Source organism: Geotrypetes seraphini, chromosome 1 (assembly GCF_902459505.1).
Source record: "Geotrypetes seraphini chromosome 1, aGeoSer1.1, whole genome shotgun sequence".
NCBI classification, from domain to species: domain Eukaryota; kingdom Metazoa; phylum Chordata; class Amphibia; order Gymnophiona; family Dermophiidae; genus Geotrypetes; species Geotrypetes seraphini.
This window is the reverse complement of record NC_047084.1, coordinates 400,757,700-400,782,842: the sequence shown is the minus strand read 5'-3', so window position 1 is coordinate 400,782,842 and position 25,143 is coordinate 400,757,700. Positions and strand designations below refer to the sequence as shown.

Sequence of the window (25,143 nt, the reverse complement as noted above, 5' to 3'; positions counted from 1 at the left end):
CCCCGAACCCCAGGACACAGCACTGAGGGAGCGAGCCGGGGTCAAGGACCGGCAGTGCCTCGATGAGCCCCGCGGGGAAGACCCCGGGGTGCGAGGCACCGAACACCTCCTACGGCTCGGGGACGGGTCCCCGGAGCCCACCTGAGATCCCTGAGAAGGCAGAGCTTTTCGGCCCGGAGCCCCGGACCGAGAAGGTGACAAAAGCAACCGGGGATTGGATAGAGACAACTCCGAAACCCGGAGAGGCCCTGCAGCGCGGACCACCGGGAAACGACCCCGTCTCGGGGGAGAATCCCAGGCGTGCTTAGCCAACCGCCGGGACGGGGTCGACGCAGGCTTCGACCCTGGGCGTCCCGAGGGCGAGGAACGTCTTAAAGCCCGGGGCGAGGAATCAGAGGAAGAGAGACGCCGGGAACGGCACATCTTGCCCCGGGGGGCCTCGACGCGAGGCTCAGGCTGGTCCAGCACACGCGAAGTTGAGACTGAGTGCAGGTGAGCCAACGCCGAGGATATCATGGCCCGAAGCATGTCCTGAAACACAGGCACCGATAGCATCGAAGGCTTATCGGGCGCCGTAGTGCATTCCACTGAGGGCGACCTCGATTTCGAGCATTCCCGTGTGGTGGACGCACGCCCCGAAGACTTGGAGGACTTAGATGGAGCCAGGGGCAGAGTACCCCCCCCTGACTGGCCGGAGCCCCCAAGGATGACTTCTTCGCCGGCATCGAACCTGAAGGAGGAAGAGGGGACTTACCCAGAGCCGAGGACTTCGAGGCCGAGGTCGTCGAGGCCGAGGTCAAGACCGGGGCCGAGGCCGACGTCGAGGCAGAGACCGAGGCCTGCTCCACGGCAAAAGGTCCGCCATACGGGCCCGATGGCGGCGCAGAGCACGAGATTGGAATGTAGCGCACTGGGGGCAGGAGTCAGTGGGATGGTCAGCCCCCAGGCACAAGATGCACCACCGATAAGGGTCGGTGATCGACAGGAGCCGATCACACCGGGTGCACTTTTTAAACCCGTACAAAGGCTAGGACATAGGCAAAAGAAAAGGCCGCGGCCAATTGTGGCTACGCGGCCACGGCAAACTGGGAGTCCCCGGATGCCGAACAACCGCAAAACTACGCGAAAACAAAAACAATCAGGAAAAAGAAAGCGCACAGCGACTCCGATGAAAAACAACAAAGCCGCGGTACTAGAAGGCACTTTTTAAACGGAGTGAAAAAGAACAGGACTTTCTGGCTCCACGGAAAACTTAGAACTGAAGACCACGAGGAGGGGATTCGCCCTCTAGTGGAGCACATGCGTGGTGCAGCACAGCAAACTTGAATCTTCAATCAAGTTTGCTTGAAAAGCTGTCCGCGTCGGGGCTCCGTAGATGACATCACCCATATGTCGAGAATATGCTGCCTGCTTGTCCTGGGATAAAAAGATTTTTTTTTGGCGTAGATCCTAATTGGAATAATTAAAATGCTGCCCATAGAACTAATATGAAGGATTTACGGGATCTAATTATTGCAGGAATTAAAGAAGCATCTCCTAAATCTCAAAACTTCACTAAAGCATTTTAAGTACATCAAGAGAGGGATGAGACTCCCTCTGCATTTCTTGAAAGGCTACGGGGGCAAATGAGAAAATATTCTGGTATGAATCTGGAGGATGCAGTAGCTCAGGGTTTGCTGAAGGTACACTTTGTTACTAAGGCATGGCCTGATATCAGGAAAAAGATACAGAAATTAGAGAGTTGGAGAGAAAAACCATTGGACATAAGAATATAAGAAACGCCTTCACCGAATCAGACCATTGGTCCATCCAGTCCGGTGACTCGCACACGCGGAGGCCAAGCCAGGTGTTCCCCGATGAAGACCTGTTTATCCGTATCCATCAATGTGATTTGCAAGAAGGTGTGCATCCAACTTGCCCTTGAATCCCAGAATGGTTGTTTCTGTCACAACCTCCTCCGGGAGAGCATTCCAAGTGTCCACCACACGCTGCGTGAAACAGAACTTCCTGGTATTTGTCCTGAGCCTGTCGCCGCTCAACTTCAGTCCATGGCCTCTTGTCTGATTCACATTTGACAACTTGAATAACGAGGCTTCTCGCTCTATTATGTCGAATCCTTTTATTATTTTATAAGTCTCTATCATATCCCCTCGCAGTCTTCTCTTCTCAAGGGTGAATAAGCACAGTTTTCTGAGGCGTTCTTTGTAGCTCAAATTTTCCATACCTTCTACTAGCTTCGTAGCTCGCCTCTGCACCCTCTCCAGCAGGGTCACATCCTTTTTTAGGTAGGGAGACCAGTGCTGGACACAGTACTCCAGGTGTGGTCTGACCATTGCTCTGTAAAGCAGCATTATGACGTCCGCCGATCTACTCGTGATTCCCTTCTTTATTATGCCCAACATCCTGTTTGTCTTCTTTGCCGCCGATGCGCACTGCGCCGACGGCTTCAGGATCCTGTCAATCAATACCCCCAGATCCCTTTCTTGTTCGCTCTTGCCCAATGTCACACCTAACATTTTAAATTCATGTTCCTTGTTTTTCCTTCCCAGGTGCATCACTTTGCATTTCTCTATATTAAACTTCATCTGCCACTTATCCGCCCATTTCTCTAGCTGGTTCAAATCTCTTTGGAGTTCTTCAATGTCCATTTGTGACCCAACTGTCTGGCATAGTTTCGTGTCATCTGCAAACTTGATTATATTACTTGTTGTTTTCTCTTCCAGGTCATTTACGAAGATGTTGAACAAAATGGGCCCAAGAACCGAGCCCTGGGGCACATCGCTTGTCACCTTTTCCCAGTCCGAGAACTTCCCATTTATGCTTACCCTCTGCAATCTTTTCTCCAGCCATCTACCTAGCCATCTTAGGATGTCCCCCTCTATTCCATGGCATTCCAGTTTTCTCATAAGCCTTGCGTGTGGGACCTTGTCAAATGCTTTCTGAAAGTCCAAGTATATTATGTCCACCAGGTCTCCACTATCGATGTGTTTGTTCACCTTCTCAAAAAATTGTAGCAAGTTCGTCAGACATGACTTCCCCTTCCTGAAGTCGTGTTGACTGGCTCTCATCAGATCATGATTATCCAAATGTTGCACTATACTATCCTTGATTAGTGCTTCTACCATCTTCCCAGGAACCGACGTAAGACTCACAGGTCTATAGTTGCCTGGTTCACCTTTCGATCCCTTTTTGAAGATTGGGATTTGACCTGTTCTGATTGACAAATTAGCAAGGGATTGTAATAACTCTCCTATTTCTACCTTAAGTTCTTTTAGGACTCTCGGTTGAATTCCATCCGGTCCAGGGGACTTGTCACTTTTTAATTTGTCGATCTGATTGTATATCATATCCAAGTCCACATTCACTGTGGTGAGGCTATCTTCATCTTCTCCCTTGAATACTTTTTCTGCTTCGGGCAGTAATGCAGTGTCCTCCTTGGTAAAGACAGACGCGAAGAATGAATTTAGCCTATCAGCAATCTGTTTATCGTCCTTAATGCACCCTCTTCTTCCTTGGTCATCTAGAGGGCCCACTGCCTCCTTAGCTGGTTTTTTCCCTTTTATGTATCTAAAAAAGGGTTTGAAGTTATTGGCTTCTTGTGCTAACTTTTTCTCATAGACCTTTTTGGCGTCTCTTACCGCCTTGTGACAATTCTTTTGGTCGACCTTGTGACTGTTCCAGGCCTCCGCTGTTTGTTCACGTTTCCATTTTTTGAACGAGTTCCTTTTATCCCTTACCGCATCCTTCACCCCTTTAGTTAACCAAGCTGGTTCTCCTTTGCACTTATTTTTCCTTCCTTTGGATATCCGCGGAATGTAAAGATTCTGCGCTTCGGTGACAGTATTTTTAGTAGGGTCCATGCTTGATCGACCGTTTTGATTTCGGCTGTCCTTTTCCTGAGTCGTTTTTTTAACTATGACTCTCATGCTGTCGTAATTGCCTTTTCTGAAATTAAAGGTTGTGGTTATTAAGAAAGACACAGAGGCCTGAATTCTGAATAGGACGCCCGGGAGGGGCATCCGATACAGAATCAGGTCTACACTAACCCCGATTCTGTAACTGACGACCATGTTATAGACACCGGTTACAGAATTGGGTTAGAGTAGACGCGGCCGTTACACTTATCGCGGCAAGGGATCTCCCTGCCGCGAAAGGTATAGTAGCCGTGGTCGCCTGTCCCCCCCCCCCCGACGATCACCAGCAGGAGGATGCCCAACCCCTCCTGTCGGAGGATGCTCCCTGACGCCTCCTGATCTCTGGCAGTAGGGTGCCCAACCCCTCCTGCCAGAAGGCCACCCACCCGCATGATCGCCGGCAGGAGGGTGCCCCACCTCTGGACCGCCCCCCCCCCCCGCACTAACACCGCCCCTACGGACACCCCCGCAGTCCCCCAATAACCAATCAGGCCTTAGACTTATAGGAAAGGGGCGGGCCCACCTCATTTCGACAAGGCAGGCCTGCCGGACGGACGATAGCAAGACCCGGCCAGCTGGCCAACGATTAAAAGTTAGTGGGGGGTGGAGGCTAGAAGATTTCCGCAGGGGGGTGTTAGCACAGGGGGTCCTCCAGCAGGAGGGATTGAGCACCCTCCTGCTGGCGATTGGGGGCGTCGGGGGGCACCCTCCTGCCAGCAATCATTGGGGAAGGGGGGACAGGCAGTCGCTGCCACTATACTTATCGCGGCAGGGAGATCCCTTGCCACGATAAGTATAGCGGCCGCGTCTTCTTACAATGTAGGCCACCATTTTGCTGGCCTACATTGTAAGTGTCTCCCGCTCTACTAGGGAGATGCGTAGGGCCGACCAGGTTCGCCTAAGACTACCACTTAGCCTTAGGCAGTCTTGCAAGCCTCCCTAGGCTCCCAGAAGCGCCTTCAATATAGGCAGCCTGCCTGGGGAGCATTAAAAAAAAACCAAAAAAAAAACGTGCGTCCCAATTGGCTGATTAGACAGCTGTAGAATGCCTACAGCTGCCTAAAATCGGGACACATTTTGCAGAATCCAAGCCAAAAAGCATTTGTGAAAAAGAGAAGATAGGAAAAAGCAAAAAGTAAAATTAATGATTTCTGCAGTAGATGAGGTGATTAAGAGAGTAAGGGACAAATAAGCAAGGTGCAGGGGGAGGGTGGATTTGAGGCAGCGGTAGAGCCAGAGGGAGGGGGATGGAATATGAGAATAGAGCAGGCAGAGATTTTAAGTAGGGAAGGTTCCCAGGAACCAGCAAGAGATAGACTCTGATGGAGTGCTATTATTGTGGTAAACCCAGACATTTCAAGCGGGAGTGTCAAGAATTAAAGAGAGAAGAGACAGCCAACCCACTCATGACATTTAAAGATGATGAATGGAGGGGGGGAGGGGGCAGAGTTTTTTTTAAAGTCTCACTGGGTGTCCTATGAAAAAGAAATAATTTTCCTAATTGATATAGGGGGAAATAGTTTAAGCTGACCAGACAGTTGCCTTGGAATCTGAAAAGATAAGAAGGTGTGCCTTAACCCTGAAAATACCAGAATGCACAGTAATTCTTACTAGTGAGGAGGAAAAACTTGGTGACAGACTTAAAGGAGAGTCTGATCACAGCCCCAGTATTAGCATTGCTCTCTCTCTTGACAAGCCTTTTCATTTATTTGTTTTTTCTATCTAAATTAGATTTTTTCACAAGGAGGGTCTGAATGTTGCAAGATTTTACAGCTACAGCCCTCCTGGTTAAAAAGATGTCCCAATTTGAAAGATACTCCCTCTGCTAAGAGGGCGTCGATTATTTATCAACAGGTCCTCAAGGGGAACAATATAACGGGTATGCTATAATAGATGGGGAGGAGCTCTCCATCCAGGAGGCTGGGCGATTACCGAATGCCTGGTCAGCACAAGTTTGTGAGCTATATGGTCTCAACCAAGCCCTCCAGTTACTAAAAGGGGAGGAGGGCACTATATACACAGATTCTAGATATGCGTTTAGAAATTTGGGAAGAAAGGGGATTAATAAATGGTAAGGGAAAAAGTCTGATATATGGAGAGCTGATCAGACAAATGGTTGAGAGTCTTTTCTTGCCTGAGGAGATTGCAGCGGTCCATATTAGTGGACACCAGAGAAACATACCCCAAAGGTAGTGGGGAAGAGATTAGCTGATGAGACAGCAAAGGAGGTCACTTTGAAGTCAGAAGTGGTGACTTTATATCAGTGGTCTCAAACTCAAACCGTTTGCAAGGCCACATTTTGGATTTATAGGTACTTGGAGGGCCTCAGAAAAAAATTTTGCATGATGTAAAACACTTTATATAGTTTATAAATCTTTCCTTTTGGCTAAGTCTTAATAATAATATTGTAATTTATAGCTAAAGATACATATGATCAAGAAACTTTTATTTTACTTTTGTGATTATGATAAACATACCGAGGGCCTCAAAATAGTACCTGGCGGACCGCACGTTTTAGGCCACTGCCTTATATGCTCTGCTATTTACAGAGCAGGAAATATAGGAAATGACTAAATTGGGAATAGCTCATGTGAGAGGGGCTGTCAGTCTTGCACTAAGGGAGTCATTGGGGTGTCTAGACCCTATGTGATTTAGCCTTGAGGGAATATGGATGCCTAGGCCCTAGGGATTTACACGGTGGCAAAACAAGTTTGTGACCATTGTGTAATTTGCAAAAAGGTAAATAAGAAAGGCGGCAGCTGGGACTCTGGCCACTTACCTCCTCTTTTTCTTTTATTTTGATGTATTTATAAAACTTTCCCTCCCCTATTTCCCCTTTTGTCCCATGTATGTCAAAGTGAATTTGGCTAGCATTTTAATTTTTAATAAGATATTTTCTTTAATTTGCCCCTTTCATTTCTTTTTTAAACCTCATTTTATTGTACACCTTTAGACACTTATTTGATAGACGGTATATAAAAAATAAAGAAATTTGAAACTTGAAACTTTCAGAGCATCCAGGTAGATTTTACTGAACTGCTCCCAGAGGGTAGGTTCAAATATATGCTAGTACTGGTAGACCATTTAACTGGGTGGGTGGAGGCCTACCCCATGAATACAGCCCCAGCAATAGAAGTGGCTAAAATTGTGTTGGACAAATTCCCAGATAATATGGCTAGTGGGAACACAGATTGAGGTCAGGGACCTCATTTCATTTCCAGGGTGCTCCAAGGAATAATGATAGGATTAGGAGTATCCTGGGAGTTTCATGAGGATGGGTGGAACGGGGGAATCAAATGATATAGAGGTAATTAACCAGATTGCCTTGAGCAAAGGGGTTCTCATTGTTTAGAACAGGGGACCAGTTCCTTAAAAGGCATACACTGGTGTCTTTGCTTCTGTCTCTCCTTAGAAATTCAAGAGAGAAACTAAGTTTCAGCCTGAGTGGAAAAGACTGTTCCAAATACTACTCACTACTGAGACTGCTGTGACAACATGAGAAAAAGGATGGACTCATCATACCAGAGTCAAGGGACTCGTGGAAGCACCTGCTGAGTGGTGTGTACAATAATCTGAAGAGAATCCTCTATGCCTCACCATTAGGAGACCTGTGGATTCATCAAAGTGACTTATCTCAGCAAAAATATCCTTTTATATTGGACTTTAATGTTTTATGCTGCTCTAAATTTCTTTGAATTTTTGCTTTGGACATTGTTTCTTTGCCAATAGAGTTATTCTCACACATATGGGATTTGGGGAATGTGGGAGAAAGAAACTACAACTGCTGAAACATTAATGTTTGTGTTGTTGGGATTGGGGTTGGAGTTGGGGGGAAATATCCATATTTTTCTGGTTTAACATTAAGAGGTTGTGGGTGAAACTAAGGAACATGTCAGGCTTAGTCCAGAACAAGATGAAATTGATTCTGTGGTTTTCCATGCTGGAGGGGAACTGAGCAAGTATTGCAGCTCCAGTATGGAAGTAGAGGGGACACACACTGAACTCTCTAAACAGGTACAATTTACTATCATGGTAAAAGAGAGTAACAATCCACAGGTAATATAGTTTGATGCATGCTTCCTAATAGTCTGTGGCGGTGTATCAAGACAAAAAAGGTACAGTCCAGAAGAAAAATGTGTGTGTCTGTACACTTCATGTCCCAACTGGGGGCAGGTATGGTAGACCACCTAAGCATCAGGGTGGACAACTCAAACACATTCTAGGATAAAAGATATCATTTCCATTGTAAAGGGATATCTGAATCCTAAATGTGAAACTAGACAGTGTAACATAATTTATATGACCAATAAGCAAACCTCATGGCAAGAACAAATTGAGGGACAGAATCAGGAACAAAGTATTAATGACACTTTATTTGGGATGGGATCCTGAAGCATGTTGTTTCAGAATTAGGGTAGACAAAAGTAAGGTAGTCAAACACACCCAGAAACAATTTTCTAAAACATAAGCCTCCTGAGGATCCAAAGGTAACATAGTAACATAGTAGATGATGGCAGATAAAGACCCGAATGGTCCATCCAGTCTGCCCAACCTGATTCAATTTAAATTTTTAAATTTTTTCTTCTTAGCTATTTCTGGGCAAGAATCCAAAGCTTTACCCGGTACTATGCTTGGGTTCCAACTGCAGAAATCTCTGTTAAGACTTAATCCAGCCCAACTACATCCTCCCAGCCATTGAAGCCCTCCCCAGCCCATCCTCCCCCAAACGGCCATATACAGACACAGACCGTGCAAGTCTGCCCAGTAACTGGCCTAGTTCAATCTTTAATATTATTTTCTGATTCTAAATCCTCTGTGTTCATCCCACGCTTCTTTGAACTCAGTCACAGTTTTACTCTCCACCACCTCTCTCGGGAGCGCATTCCAGGCATCCACTACCCTCTCCGTAAAGTAGAATTTCCTAACATTGCCCCTGAATCTACCACCCCTCAACCTCAAATTATGTCCTCTGGTTTTACCATTTTCCTTTCTCTGGAAAAGATTTTGTTCTACGTTAATACCCTTCAAGTATTTGAACGTCTGAATCATATCTCCCCTTTCCTCTAGGGTATACATATTCAGGGCTTCCAGTCTCTCCTCATACGTCTTCTGGCGCAAGCCTCCTATCATTTTTGTCGCCCTCCTCTGGACCGCTTCAAGTCTTCTTACGTCCTTCGCCAGATACAGTCTCCAAAACTGAACACAATACTCCAAGTGGGGCCTCACCAATGACCTGTACAGGGGTATCAACACCTTCTTCCTTCTATTGGCTACGCCTCTCTTTATACAGCCCAGCATCCTTCTGGCAACAGCCACCGCCTTGTCACACTGGTTTTTCGCCTTTAGATCTTCAGCCACTATCACCCCAAGGTCCCTCTCCCCGTCTGTGCATATCAGCTTCCCACCTCCCAGCATATATGGTTCCTTCCAATTATTAATCCCCAAATGCATTACTCTGCATTTCTTTGCATTGAATTTTAGTTGCCAGGCATTAGACCATTCCTCTAACTTTTGCAGATCCTTTTTCATATTTTCCACTCCCTCTTTGGTGTCTACTGTGTTACAAATCTTGGTATCATCTGTAAAAAGGCACACTTTTCCTTCTAACCCTTCAGCAATGTCACTCACAAACATATTGAACAGGATTGGCCCCAGCACCAATCCCTGAGGGACTCCACTACTCACCTTTCCTTCCTTCGAGCGACTTCCATTAACCACCACCCTCTGGCGTCTGTCCGACAGCCAGTTTCTGACCCAGTTCACCACTTTGGGTCCTAACTTCAGCCCTTCAAGTTTGTTCAACAGCCTCCTATGAGGAACTGTATCAAAGGCTTTGCTGAAATCCAAGTAAATTTGTCAGGTAGTTCAGGTCATAGAAGTAGACTTGAAACAGACCATAGCAATAGAGATAGAGAGGCTTGAATGCTTGAGTAAAATGGGTTAAATTCCTGTGAAAAGTTTGAACAAGAGCAATTGCTATGCTTGTGCCCCTGGGCATCCATAGACCCAAGTAGTACCTTTCCCTTTGGGGTGGGAAAAGAAGAACCACAGAATGCTGTAGATGATGACACTATATCAAGGCACTAATGCCTGGGAAAAGAAAGAATGCCAGGCACTTTCCCGGATGTTACCTGCATTGCAACTAAATGATAGAAAGGTGCCACCTGTGTTCTCCATGGTAAGTGGGAACCACACCGCCTGCCTCTCACGGCAGGAAGAAGAATTACCTCCTCCACGGGCAAGTACAGAAGACCCCCCCCCCTCTCAGTTTCTTCTTCTTTTTGTCCCACACAGGGCAGTTTTACATCAACCCCACAAATCACCCTGAGGAACAGATTCCAGATCTTACAAGAAGGAACTTACAAGAAGGTACAGGAAGATGACCGACACACGGCTCCAATTCCAGGGACAACTGATCAACTCCCCCAGAAGAAGTGAAGAGTGGTAGTCATTGGGGACTCCATGCTGAGGGGCGCCGAGGGACCGATTTGCAAGCCGGATATACAATCAAGGGAGGTTTGCTGTCTGCCTGGAGCCAGGATCTGAGATGTCACCACCTGTCTAGATAGACTTCTCAGGCCTAAGACCACTTCCCCATGCTTCTCATCCACGTCGGAACGAACAACACTGCCAGGAACACCCCGGAGAACATGCCCAAAGACTTTGGAGCCCTGGGCGAGAAGCTGAGGCGGATCGGAGCACTGGTGGTCTTCTCCTCGATCCTCCCAGTGAGAGACAAGGGGAAAGCCAGGGAGGAACGCATCCAAAGGACTAATGAATGGCTACAAGGATGGTGCAAGGAGATGAATTTTGGATTCCTTAACCACGGGGAGGCACTGCAGGGACTTCAGGGACCAGACGGACTACACCTAACCAAAAGAGGAAAGAACGTCTTCGGACATCGACTAGCCCGCCTACTTCGTAGGGCTTTAAACTAGGTAAGTTGGGGGAGGGTACCCACTCAGATACCAGCGCAGTAAGAAACTACCCTGCGGAGGAGAGTCGCAACTCCACTTCTGAGTCCGAGGTAAGTGCATACACTGACAACAATACTCTAGGAGTCCCACTAACTGAGACGGGGAACCCCCCACAGGGACTTAGCAAACATAAGGTAAGGAGGGCTATGTATATTAATGCACACAGTTTGGACAACAAAATTCTGGAACTGGAGACCTAAATTATGAACGCCGATCTAGATGTGGTGGCAATATCCGAAACTTAGTTCACGGACTCACATGGGTGGGATATGTTTATACCGGGTTACAACTTACTTCGTCGGGACAGAGTGGGCAAGTTAGGAGGAGGGGTAGCACTATACACAAAAGAAGACATCAAAACTACCAGAATCACAGATGTCAGATACACCGGGGAATCCCTCTGGGTGAACCTGGCCAGAGGAAACGAAAAATGCTTGTATCTTGGTGTGGTATACAGACCTCCAAGACAACAAGAAGACAAGGATATAGAATTAATCGAAGACATAGAGAACATCACGTTGCGTGGGGACACAGTTCTGTTAGGGGATTTCAATATGCCCGATGCAGATTGGAACACACTTTCCGCAACAACCAGTGGCAGCAGAAGGCTATTAACCTCCATAAAGGGAGCACGTCTCAAACAATTGGTATTGGAGCCCACTAGGGTCCTGGTACTCACAAATGGGGAAAGCGTCTCGGAAGTTTCAGTAGGTGATACGCTAGCCTCCAGTGACCACAACATGGTATGGTTCAACCTCAGGAAAGGGTTCACTAGATCGAACACAACAACAAAGGTCCTCAACTTTCCGGGCACTGACTTCAAGCGCATGGGCGAATTCGTCCGTCGGGCGCTACAAGACCAAGTTGAAACCGATAATGCAGAAACTATGTGGTCAACCCTGAAATCTACCTTGCACGAAGCAACAAACCGCTATATAAAAATAGTAAGCAAACGATGGAGAAACAATAGACCCCAGTGGTTCACTGTGGAGATCTCAGACCTCGTTAAGGAAAAGAAAAAGGCATTTATTTCCTACAAACAATCAGGAAAAGGGGAGGCAAGAAAAGACTATCTGTCCATGTCTAAAGCTGTCAAAACAGCAATCAGAGAGGCCAAGCTTCGAATAGAAGAGAATCTAGCAAAGAACATTAAGAAGGGGGATAAATCCTTTTTCAGATATATTAGCGATAGAAGAAGAAACACGGATGGGAGAGTACGCCTTTGGACACCAGATGGGAATTATGTAGAATTGGATTTGGATAAAGCCGAACTGCTAAATGAATACTTCTGCTCGGTCTTTACCTGCGAGGCGCCGGGGTCCACTCCAGTCCATAGCTGCAAGCAAGGCAATGCACGGAAGACTCATTTTGGAATTTCAAGTTTACACCCAGCAGCGTCTACTGCGAACTATTAAGACTCAAAGTGAACAAAGCTATGGGTCTGGACAATCTACACCCCAGGGTGCTTAGAGAGTTGTGTGATGTTCTGGTAGAACCATTATCAGCACTCTTCAATCTTTCCCTGAACACGGGAAGAGTCCCCTTGGACTGAAAAACAGCTAATGTCATCCCACTTCACAAAAAGGGCTGCAGGACGGAGGCTGCAAATTACAGACCGGAAGTCTCACATCCATAGTGAGTAAACTAATGGAAACACTAATTAAACGTAAACTAGATACGGTCCTGGACGAGGAGAATCTACGTGATCCCCACCAACATGGATTCACCAAGGGTAGGTCCTGCCAATCCAATCTAATTAGCTTCTTTGACTGGGTAACAAGGAAGCTGGATGTTGGGTAGTCCCTAGACGTCATGTACTTGGACTTCAGTAAAGCTTTTAATAGCGTCCCACACCGCAGGTTATTGAGCAAGATAAAATCAATGGGACTGGGAGAAACTTTAACTGCATGGGTCAATGATTGGCTAAGCGGTAGACTACAGAGGATGGTGGTAAACGGTACCCTCTCCAAAACGTCGGAGGTGACCAGTGGAGTGCCGCAGGGCTCGGTATTAGGTCCGATCCTATTCAACATATTTGTAAGTGACCTGACTCAGGGGCTTAAAGGTAAAATAACATTGTTCGCCGATGACACCAAACTCAGCAACATAGTAGGTAAAAGCACTTTGCCCGACAGTATGACACAAGACCTACTTCTACTGGTACATTGGTCCTCGACTTGGCAGCTCGGCTTCAATGCAAAAAAATGTAAGGTCATGTACCTTGGCAGCAGAAATCTGTGCAGAACTTACACACTATATGGTGAGACCTTAGCCAAGACTGTAGCAGAACGGGATTTAGGAGTAATAATCAGTGAAAACATGAAAACTGCCAATCAGGTGGAGAAGGCTTCATCCAAGGCTAGACAAATGATGGGTTGTATCCGCAGAAGCTTTGTCATCCGGAAGCCCGAAGTCATCATGCCGTTGTACAGATCCATGGTGAGACCTCACCTGGAATATTGTGTACAATTCTGGAGGCCACATTACCAAAAAGATGTGCTGAGAGTCGAGTTGGTTCAAAGAATGGCCACCAGGATGGTCTCGGGGCTTAGGGATCTCCCGTATGAGGAAAGGCTGAATAAATTGCAACTGTACTCACTCGAGGAACATAGAGAGAGAGGAGACATGATTGAGACATTTAAATATATCACAGGCCGTATCGAGGTGGAAGATGATATCTTCTTTCTTATAGGGCCCTCGGCCACAAGAGGGCATCCGCTAAAAATCAGAGGAGGGAAATTTCATGGCGACACCAGGAAGTATTTCTTCACCGAAAGGGTGGTTGGTCATTGGAAAAGAACTTCCACTGCAGGTGACTGTGGCCAGCAGCGTGCCAGATTTTAAAAGTAAATGGGATACACATGTGGGATCTCTAGGGGGGTAAAGTCGAGGGGGTGGGTCATTAGAGTGGGCAGACTTGATGGGCTATGGCATTTTTCTGCCGTCATTTTCTATGTTTCTATGTTAAAGCCTGGGTGAACTAGCATCTTGCATTAATGCCTTTTATGTTATAGGAAAAGAAGAACTTCTCTGCTCTTGTGGTGCCAAGAGCTGACTTGTGGTGGTATTGTGGAGGGAAGATCCTGAGACCAATATTTCCCCTAAAATGGAAGGTACTTGTGCATTTGTGCAATTGGCTATATACCATTCACACTAGCATTTGAGAAAAATCAGAGTGAGACACACACTAGAGTTAAAAAAAATAACACTAAGCACTTCATTTGATGATAATATACACATAGATGCTATAGGGGGTCCCAGATGAGTTTAAAGGAAGAAATCAAATTGCAGCAGGATTTGAGTCACTCTTTTGGTGGGTTACAATAAATAAAAATGTAGATTGGATAAATTACAGTTATTACAATCAAAAGAGATTTATACACTACACAAAGGATGCAGTAAAAGGTATATCTGAAAAACTTGATGCCAGCAGCTGAATGGTCTGTGAAATGATTTTAGACATAATGTTAGCAGAAAAAGGAGAAGTATTTTCATTCCCAATAACACAGAACTTGATGGAACAATTACTAGGGCTTTGCAAGGTTTAAACACATTAACTACAGAATTAGCTGAGAACTTGGATATAGACTTCTCACTCACAGGATGGCTGGATGCCTGGTTTGGGAAATGGGTGGTAATACATGCACTCACTTCATTAATTGTGGGAATTGGGGTACTAATATCTCTAGGGTGTTGCAGGGCCGGATTAAAGGATAGGCCCAGTAGGCATGTGCCTAGGCCCCAAAATGGTCAGGGGGACCCACTGAAGGAGACCACTCCAAAAAATACAATTTTTCAGACGGAGATGGCCTGGCCCCTCCGCAGTGATCGGCAACACCTTCCCCACCCCCTCGATTGGCAACACCGGCTGCCCCTCGATCGGCGAAACAGGGTCGGCAACTGCTTTCTCTCTTTCTTCCGCTGCTGCTGAAGCCTGTAAACAACTTCTTTATCATTCCTAGCATTCTGTTTGCCCTTTTCGCCGCCGCCACACATTGCGTGGACGGCTTCATCGACTTGTTGATCAGAACTCCTAAGTCCCTTTCCTGGGAGGTCTCTCCAAGTACTGCTCCGGACATCCTGTATTCGTGAATGAGATTTTTGTTACCAACATGTCACGTTGCAGATCTTCCCCATCCCCCTGTGTCTTCACTACTCTGAATAACTTCGTATCGTCCACAAATTTAATCACCTCGCTCGTTGTACCTATGTCCAGATCGTTTATAAAGATATTGAAGCAGGGAGGTCACGTGACACCATGAGCGCGTGAGGACGTCTCCTTACTCGCTCCGGGGCGGCCCTGCTAATATCGGCAATAAACGACGCTTACCCCACCTAATTGTGGACCCATAGCTTACCGGACCTTTTGTCTTGCATGGAAAAATACATCACGAGATCGAGCAAACATATGCAAGCAAAACCAGCACGAAAGGACCGGGAGAGAGTGCGGCCTGGTGAGAATAAGATGGCGACGAGCCCCGCGGCGGCGGTCTCGAATCTCACAGAGACCGCGCTGTGTGATATTAAAGAAGCACTTACACAGGTACTGGGGCCCAAATTAGACTCCCTGACGGCGAAAATTTCGAATATCGAGACCATGATGGCGGCGGCGGCGGCCCGGGCAACGGAGTTGGAAGAGCGGGTCTCCACTTTGGAGGACACTTCCGCGGCTCGGGGAGCAGATTTTGATGCGCTGCGGGCGCAGGTTCGAGCACAAGCTGAAAAGTTGGATGACTAGGAAAATCGTTCCAGACGCTCGAACCTGCGCCTGCTGGGGATCCCGGAGACGATACCGGATCGTGGCTTGTTGGAGACACTGGAGAGATGGCTGCGAGAGGAGCTTCCCTTACCTCAGTCCCTGGGGCCTCTACGCATTGAACGAGCACACCGCCTAGGCCCCCGCCCGGGTCCAGAAACACGCCCGAGGGTGGTCATCATGAAACTTTTAAACTTTAGACACAAGGTGGAACTTCTGCAATTGTACCGAGCTAAGCGAGAGACATTGAAATATGATGGAGCGTTGGTCCGCATTAGTCAAGATTTTTCTATGGCACTGCAAGAACGGAGGCGGCCCTTCTACCCCCTCTGCGCACAATTATCGGAGAGTAAGCAGAGATTTCAATTTATCTATCCAGCTCAATTGCGGATTCACTCCAACGGAATATGGAAGTCCTTCCAGTCACCGGAGGAGGCGGCTGCCTATATTAAGCTACTTGGAAGACCCGGCACTGGGGTGGACTGACTTGGTGGGGTATTATTGCCTGGCTAGACTTGCTCCAGCGACTTGATTGATAACTTTGCCTGATATCTGGAGACAAGACTATATAGGTTCTGTCGAGCTTATTGTTTCTGCAGGCAGGGGTGGCCCTGGAGAAGGTGTCTTTTGTGGCCTACTTCTTCTCTAAGTTGGGGGTTATGCAGAGAGTTGGGGGATATGGGGGGGTGGGGTATTTCTGGGTGGCGGCAGCATTACTAAAGGGGCTTTCAATGTTATTGTTGATCCGTTGCTTGGGATCTATTTTATTAGGGTATTTTGCACTGTCTGTGGGGAAGGTATATGTAGAGTCTTGGGGTGAGGCTGGGCGCCCTAAGACATATATTACTGGCGGGTTTTTTTGCTCTGAACAGAAGGGTGGGGGTCAGTATGGGTGATCGGACATTGCGTATACTCTCCTGGAATGTCTCAGGAATTACATCTCCTGTTAAACGTACAAAAATTCTATCCCAATTGAAACATCATTCGGCTGACATAGCTTGCTTGCAGGAGACTAGGCTTACTGATGCAGAACACCAAAAACTTCGCAGGGGTTGGGTGGGGGAGGTATACTATGCTTCTTCGACTGGGAAGAAGGCGGGGGTGGTCATATTGATTAGGAAGGGCTTGCCCTGTACAGTCAAAGTCCTGAGGCATGATCTCCAGGGCAGATATCTTTTGGTGAAAGTGAATGGACCGGGGGGACCCTTTAGATTACTGGTAGGATATGGTCCCAATGGGTATCAACACTCTTTTTTCCAAAATCTAGCTAATATTTGTTTACAAGATTCTGATTGTCCATTAATTTTGGTAGGTGACCTAAATCAAGTATTAAACGCAGGGTTGGACCGCTCTGGGGGAACAGGGACAACTATACCGAGACAAACAAAGGGTATTCCTTACCTCTGTCGAGCCTTGGGGTTGGTGGACCCCTGGAGGCTACTACACCCCACTGAGCGAGATTACACACACCAGTCTAGAGCCCATGGTTCTTTCTCTAGAATAGATTACACCTTACTCTCTGAAACCTTGTTTGCTCGAGTCTCTGAGGCAACCATTGGCCCCCTTGAGGTATCCGATCACCATATGGTTTGGTTGGACGTGGCCGTGGGTGGGCCTGTGGGTCATGGGTCAGGGTGGAGATTCCCTTCGTATTTACAGGAAGATGCCCATTTCCGGGAGTTTTTATCTAGGAAGTGGGAGGACTACTGTTCCTTTAATGCACAACACATGGAGCAGCCAATACTATTTTGGGACACCGCGAAGGCAGTATTACGGGGGGAAGTGATTGCTTACGTGGCCGCTAGGACTCGCCGCATAGCCCACCGGATTGTACAACTTGAAAAACAGTCAACACAACTGAAACGTGATCTGCTACTCGACCCCTCGATAGCCAATAATGAAGCGTATAAAACGGTTCTAGCTGAATTAAACTCCCTTATACATGAACGCACTAAGAAATTACTGTTTTATCGTAAATTTAAATTTTACAAATATGGTAATAGGGCTGGGAAATTGCTAGCGTCGGTAGCCAAGAGTTGGACGGGAACCAGATATGTGACTATGATAAGAGAGAAATCGGGGAAGTTACTGACCTCAGCGGAGGATATCTCGGCTAGTTTTAAAACATACTTTGAGGCTTTTTATGCCTCACCGGGTACATATATGGGCCCTGATGTCTGTGATTATTTGGCAGATGCGGGGATGCCTAGATTGTCGATGGCTCAGATCTCCAGGTTGGATAGACCTTTACAACTCCAGGAGGTGATGCAGGCGATTAGGAAATTGAAGTCCTGTACAGCTCCGGGCCCGGACGGGTATTCCCCGGAATTCTATAAGATCTTATCTTCCTCCATAGGGGGAGCTCTTCTAAATTATTATACAGTGGTTCAGACCCAAGGTACTTTCCCGAGATATGCCAATGATGCTCTGATTACTTTAATCCCGAAACCTGCTAAACCGCCTACGGATGTTGAGTCTTACAGACCGATATCATTGTTGAATGTTGACATAAAGATCTTAGCTCGCGTGCTGGCGGATAGGCTGGCGCCATTATTACCCACTCTAATTGTGCCCGAACAGGTGGGGTTTGTTCGGACGCGCCATTCTGTACTCAATGTTCGTAGAGTGTTATTGGCCCTCTCCCGTGCTCAACAGACTCAATATCCCAGTTTAATTGTGGGATTAGATGCGGCTAAAGCTTTTGACAAGGTCCATTGGCATTATTTGTTTCAGACCTTACAATATATAGGACTCCCGGATAGTTTTTTGACTATGGTTCGCACACTTTATTCAGGACCCACAGCATCTATATTGGTTAATGGGGTGAGATCTCTCGGGTTTTCAGTGGGTAGGGGAACGCGACAGGGATGTCCATTGTCCCCTCTTCTTTTTCTGCTGTACTTGGACCCCTTGTTACGTACAATGCAAAGAGATGATGAGATTATAGGGTTGCCGGAGGGTTCCTCCCAGTTGAGGGTGCTGGCATTTGCGGACGATATCCTAATGACCTTAGGAAATCCGCAACGCTCATTGCCTCGAGCTCTAGAGATTTTAGATGAATTTCACCTTTACTCAGGGCTAGTTCTTAATAAGCAAAAATCACTGGCGATGCCGTCATTGCCCGAGGTGCGTCAGACTTGGGGGGGGGGGAGTTCCCTTTACAGTGGGCCCCTTCACAATTAACGTATTTGGGAGTGGTTATTCCTCAAAATTTAGATAGGCTTTATTCTACCAATGTTTTGCCGCTACTCCGTCGTACAGCGGCCACCCTTGCCAACTGGAGGAAATTTCCCTTGTCCATTACTGGCCGCATAGCCTTATATAATATGATGATACTGCCCCAATGGACCTATTTGCTGCAAATGTTACCGATTATGATCACACAGACTCACTTAGCACAACACAACTCCCACCTTTCGGCATTCCTGTGGCAAGGAAAGCGTGCTAGGATCGCGCTATCTAAGTTGATGTTAACAAAACGACATGGGGGGTTGGGTCTTCTGAGTGTTTCTAGATTTAACCTGGCCTGTCAACTGCGGCATATGCATGACTGGTTCTGTAATACTACATGTTTTTCTTTGCCTGAGATTGAATGTTTTTCTTTCCGACCATATCATTTCAGTTACCTGTTACATGTCCGTCATTTACCGGACTTACCACTGATACAAGCTAATCCCCTTTTGCCTGCCATGCGTAAAGCTTGGAGACTGATATGCAAGCTGTTGAAAATTTCCCCATATGGAACACTTTATCTTCCTCTTGTTGGTAATGGGGACTTTCTCCCTGGACTGGACTCTGCGGCCTTCCGGCGCTGGACCACTGCGGGCATTCACTACATATCTCAAGTGGTTCTTGATATGGGTCTTCCTGCCTCCTTTGCTGATCTGCAATTACAGTTCCATCTTTCTCCCATGGATTGGTTTGCTTACAGACAGCTCCAACATTATCTGCAGACTTTACCGTCAGTGACAATGAACATAGACGTCCAGACTCGACTCCAGGAAATTCTCTGTCTCACGGTGCAGGAGCCGGCACCGCTGAACTATTACCATAAGCTCCTACAGGAACTATCCGGAGATTTGGACTTTCCCACTTTAGCCCAGAAGTGGACTACTGATCTTCGGGTGCCTATCTCTGATGACATGATCCGTAGGGGCATTCGTTTGGGGAATGATCCTACCATATCTTCAATGGAGAAGGAACGAAATTACAAGTTCATACTGCGAGCTTTTTATACACCCAAGAGAGCTCAGGTAATGGGGATTAGTCCGGGACATTGTTGTGGAAAATGTGCACACCCTGTGGCATCCTTTGGACACATGTTTTGGACTTGCCCTCTGGTGTCTGCATTCTGGCTCCACTTGGTGACTTCTGTGGCACGGCTTTGGGGGTGTTCTTGGAGGATGCACCCTAGTTTTCTTTTCACGTTACAAATTCGTCTCCATCCACCCAGACCAGGATGTGCGACTTTTATTCGGAAAACTGTGCTTATGGGCCGGAAATGTATTCTTACCCAGTGGCTTTCACCTCAACCACCATCACTTCCACAGTGGAGACTTTTAATGCTACAACAGATGTTATTAGAAAGAAAGGCTATTGAAGACATGGCGGCAAAAAAGGGTCGGTTATTTCGTCAATGCTGGTATCCTTTTAGCCAGACATTTCCACCTTATGTTCAACGACAACTTTGAGAGGACTGATTTGAACTTTATTCCTATTTTGACAGTGCGTTTCTTAGATATGTTTGCCCTTGCTGCTGCTGCCTAGAAGGGAGGGGGGGTCGGGGGGGTTTGGGACCAGGAGATGTGTTGTGTTATAACTAAATTTTAAAAGACTTTTGTGCTACTTGTGTCTATATTTGATTGAATAAAAATTACTTTACATAAAAAGATATTGAAGCAGTCCCAACACTCAGGGAGGGCACGATGAGCCCGTCATTAGCATAGAAGCCCCAAAAGCTGCATCACGCTTAACCATCACATCAGGTGAGACCACATGAGATCTAGCCCACAAGGAAGCCAGTTCTCTGGGAGAGTGAACCTTCACATAGGCAGTGGAAACGGCCGCACGGATCCATCTAGAGATGGTAGCCTAGGACACAGGCTGACCCCAGCACCCGGGGCCCGCCAAGACAAAGAGATGGTCCGACAGACGGAAGTCAACCGTGGCCTCCAGGCATCTCAAAAGGAGATGCCGCACATCCAGACCAGAAAAGACGGTCCTCAGAAGCAGAGCCAGATGGAACAAAGGTGGACAGCTGCACTTCCTGGTTGACATGGACCGAGGAAACCACTTTCGGGAGAAAGTAAGGCACTGTCTCCATTAGGTGGAGAAAAGGATCTCTCCACGACAAAGCTTGAAGCTCTGACACTCTCCATGCAGAGGTAACCGCAATGAGAAAAACTTTCTTGACAGCAATATCCTTCCGAGAAATCCCATCCAGGGATACATAGGGCAGACGAGTCCAAGAGCGGAGAACCAGATTTAGATTCCACGTAGGACAAGGCAGTCGCAAGGGAGGCCTCAGCCTCCCCGCCCCCCACAAGAAGTGGACAACGTCCAGGATAAAAGAAACAGCCAGACCCTTCCTTAAGCCAGCCTGCAGGAAGTCCAGAACAGGTGTCAACAATTGGTCCAAGGGTTCCCCTTGAATCCCCGCACACCAAGACTGAAAGTACCTCCAGGCTTTCGTGTAAGCTGACATCGTTGACTTTCTCATGCTCTGAAGGAGCGCAGTGAAGATCGCAGATGCATAGCTCCTAGCTGACAAGGCCACGCGTTCAAGCTAGAGGGCCCTGTGAGAACAACCATTAATGGTAAGGAAAACGCAGACCCTTCTCCAAGCTCAACAACACAAGGTCTGCAAACCAAGGTCTCCTAGGAGTAGCGGACACTCGTGAGAGGCCACCCAGTGCAGAACATGCCCTATCATAGGCCAGGGGGAAAGACATATATAAGTTCCCTCTCTAGCCACTGTTGAACCTGAAGAACCCGAACGCCCTCTGATTCCCCGAGGACGCCATTAGATCGAAGGTGGGACAGCCCCACCAGAGAACTATGGACTTGAACGCTAGCCTGGACAGGGATATCCCCCCATCCAGAATCTGATGACTTAGGAAGTCTGCCTGAACGTTGTCTACTCAGGGCACACGAGCCACGGACAAGGCCACCAGATGCCTTTCTTCCCAAGAAAAGAGCAAATTGAGCCTCCAAACTCAGCAGGGTACTCCTTGTGCCTCCCTGACGGTTGACATAGGCAACAGCTCTCGCAATGTCGGAGAATACACGGATGGCTTCCGATGGAGACACCGTCAAAATCTCACCAGAGCCCTATGGATCGTTCACAGCTCCAGTCGATTGAACGACCATCTGCTCTCCAGTGCAGTCCACCAGTCTTGGACTGGCACAGATCTGCAAACTGCTCCCCAACTGGAGAGACTCGCATCAGTAGTCAGGGTCACCCACACCAAGACTCGCAGAGGAAGTCCTCTGTTCAGAGTAACAGGGGTCAACCACCACAGCATGCAGCTGCGTGCCGCCGCCAACCAAGGCAACCTCACCCCCTGAACAGCCCGCTGACAATTCCACCGATTCAGAAAGAACAACTGAAGAGGATGGAGGTGAGCTCTTGCTCATGGAATCACACCTATGGTCACCATCATGAGGCCCGAGACTAGAGAGCTGCACGGGAACGGGGATGACGGGAATCCCGCGGGTTCCCCCTTTGGGTCACGGGGATCCCGTGGGGACGCCCCCTAGGGTCGCGGGGATCCTGCGGGGTTGGATCGCAGTGCACTCGAGCCGCGAGGGTAGTCTCCTTCTCCTTACCTGCCCTGTCGCAGCACACAGCCGACCGGAAATCTTCCCGATGTCAGCGCTGACGTCGGAGGGAGGGTTTAGCAAAGCCCTCCCTTCCTCCGACATCAGCGCTGACATCAGGAAGACTTCCGGTCGGCTGTGTGCGGCAGGGCAGGGAGAAGGCAATGGCGTACAAAAGAGGGGGGAAGGGGCGGTCCGCCCCGGAGAATGTGCACAGCCGGTCAGGTCCCCCGATTGACCGACAACAGGCCCGGCCGACAAATCTCCCTGCCCTGTAGCCGCAAATCTAAATTACCTCTTACAGCAGCTTACTACTCTAGCTGCTGTAAGAAGGTAATTTAGATTCGCGGCTACAGGACAGGGAGATTTGTCCGACCAGGCCTGTTCTGTTGTCGTTCGGGTGCAAAAGCGCCACAAAGGTGGAGGCAGGGAGGGAGGAAAGGTGGAGTGGAGAAGAAAAGACGCTTAAGGGGGGAGAAGGCCGCTGAAAGCACTGGGGAAGACAAAGGGGTGGAAAAGAACGCTGAAAGGACATGGGGTAAACGGGAGGAGGGGGGGGGAAGGACCCTGAAAGCACTGGGGAAGACAAAGGGGTGGAGAATGCCACTGAAAGGACATGGGGAAAACAGGGGTGGAGAAGGCCGCTGAAAGGACATGGGGAAAACAGAGGGGGGAGAAGGACGCTGAAAGGACATGGGGAAGGCAGAGGGGGGAGAAGGATGCTGCCTGACAGGACATGGGGAAGATGGTGGGGGAGAAGGACACTGAAAGGAAATGGGGAAGAGGGAATGGGAAGAAGACGCTGGCAGGGAAGAAGACAGAGGTGCCAGACTATGGGGGGAGCGGAGGGAAAAAGATGGGTGCCAGGCCAATTTGGGAGGGGGGAGAAAGGGAGAGGCACAGTAACAGAGCAAATGGAAGACACAGAGAGAAGAGAGGCAGTGGATGGAAGGAATTGAATGAGAACATGAAGAAAGCAGAAACCAGGCAATAAAGGTAGGAAAAAAATTCTTTTTTTTTTTTTTGCTTAAGGATAAAGTAGTATATTAGTTGTGTTGATAAAAATTTATAAACATTAGAGGCTCTGGTAGAAACCCGTTTACAAAGTATGTATTCTTCCCAATTAATATTTCCAAATTAATAAAGTCTTTTTGCTTATTTTTAAATGGGTTTCTACCAGAGCCTTTAATTCAGTAGCATAATTAAATGAAATAACTATTTCTGTAGTTTATAGGGACGGGCGGGGACGTAGGGGATTCCTCGCGGGGACGTAGGGGATTCCTCGCGGGGACGGGCGGGGACGGAGGGGATTCCTCGCGGGGACGGGTGGGAGTCCTCACGGGGACGGGTGGGGACGGGTGGGACTTTGGCGGGGACGGGTGGGATTTCTGTCCCCGCACAACTCTCTACCCGAGACCTGCAGATACTGCCAGGACGTCAGGGCGGGAACCACTAACATGGCCCGAATGGTACTCTGAAGCTTGAGTTTCCTGGATTCCGGCAGGAACACCTGGTTCCACCCGTGTGGAACCAGACTCCCAGGTATTCCAAATCCTGTGTCGGCTCAAGATGGCTTTTCTTGAGATTGATCACCCCGCTGAGACTCTCCAGCAAATGCACCACCTGGAGAACCGCAATGCAGCCTTCCTCCAACGAGGGAGTTCTGATCAGCCAGTCTTCGAGGTACGGAAGTACCCGCACACCCTGCAAGCACAGAAGGGCAGCTACCACTACCATGGCTTTGGTGAAGGATCTGGGCGCAGTCGACAAATTCCGGAACTTGGAGGCGAGGAGGATGGCAGTTTGAATGCAGAGCTCCTCTCCCTGGACAATCTGTCTGCTTTTAAATATCAGCAGCAGTGGGAGATCAATTGCTTTTACACCTAAGCAGCAACGGGACCAACCCACCAAAAACCCACAGTCCCGATCCTGCAAAAATATGAGCTCCACCCTCTCTGCAGTCCGCTAGGAAAATCAACTGCTTTTACACCTAAGCAGCAGCAGGACCAGCTACCACTACCAAGAGCCCTTTGCCCCGATCCAGCCAGGCATGTGAGCTCCTCCCTCTGCAGTCCATTGGAGAGATCAATCTACCTGCTCTTAAATATCAGCAACAGTGGGAAATCAACTGCTTTTACACCTCAGCAGCAGCGGAATTATCCGCAACTACCAAGAGCCCACAGACCCGATCCAGCCAAGAGTGTGAGCTCCACCTCCCCCTGCAGTCCACTAGGAAGATCAACTGTTTTTTACACCTAAGCAGCAACAGGACCAGCCACCACTACCGAGAGCCCTTTGCCCTGATCCAGCCAGACAAGTAAGCTCTTCCCCCAGCATTCCGTTGGAAAAATCAATATGCTTGCTTTTAAATATCATCAGAAGTAGGAGATCAACTGCTTTTACACCTAAGCAGCACCAAGACCAGCCACCACTATCGAGAGCTTTTGTCCCAATCCAGCCAGACGTGTATGCTCTTCACCATACAATTTGTTGGAGAGATCAATCTGCCTGCTTTTAAATATCAGCAGCATTGGGAAAACAACTGCTTTTACACCTAAGCAGCAGCAGGTCCATCCGCAACCACCAAGAACCCACAGACCCGAACCTGCCAGGAATGTGAGATCCGCCCCCCCCTACAATCCGATAAGAAGATCAACTGTTTTTACACCTAAGCAGC

At 48.0% G+C, this 25,143-nt stretch overlaps 1 protein-coding gene across 5 annotated transcripts in view; it reads right to left on the bottom strand.

The window, feature by feature from the left end:
• SLC49A3 (solute carrier family 49 member 3) overlaps nt 1–25,143 on the bottom strand; it is a 711,721-nt gene that overhangs the window by 568,095 nt on the left and 118,483 nt on the right. The gene's annotated exons all lie outside the window — the stretch shown is intronic.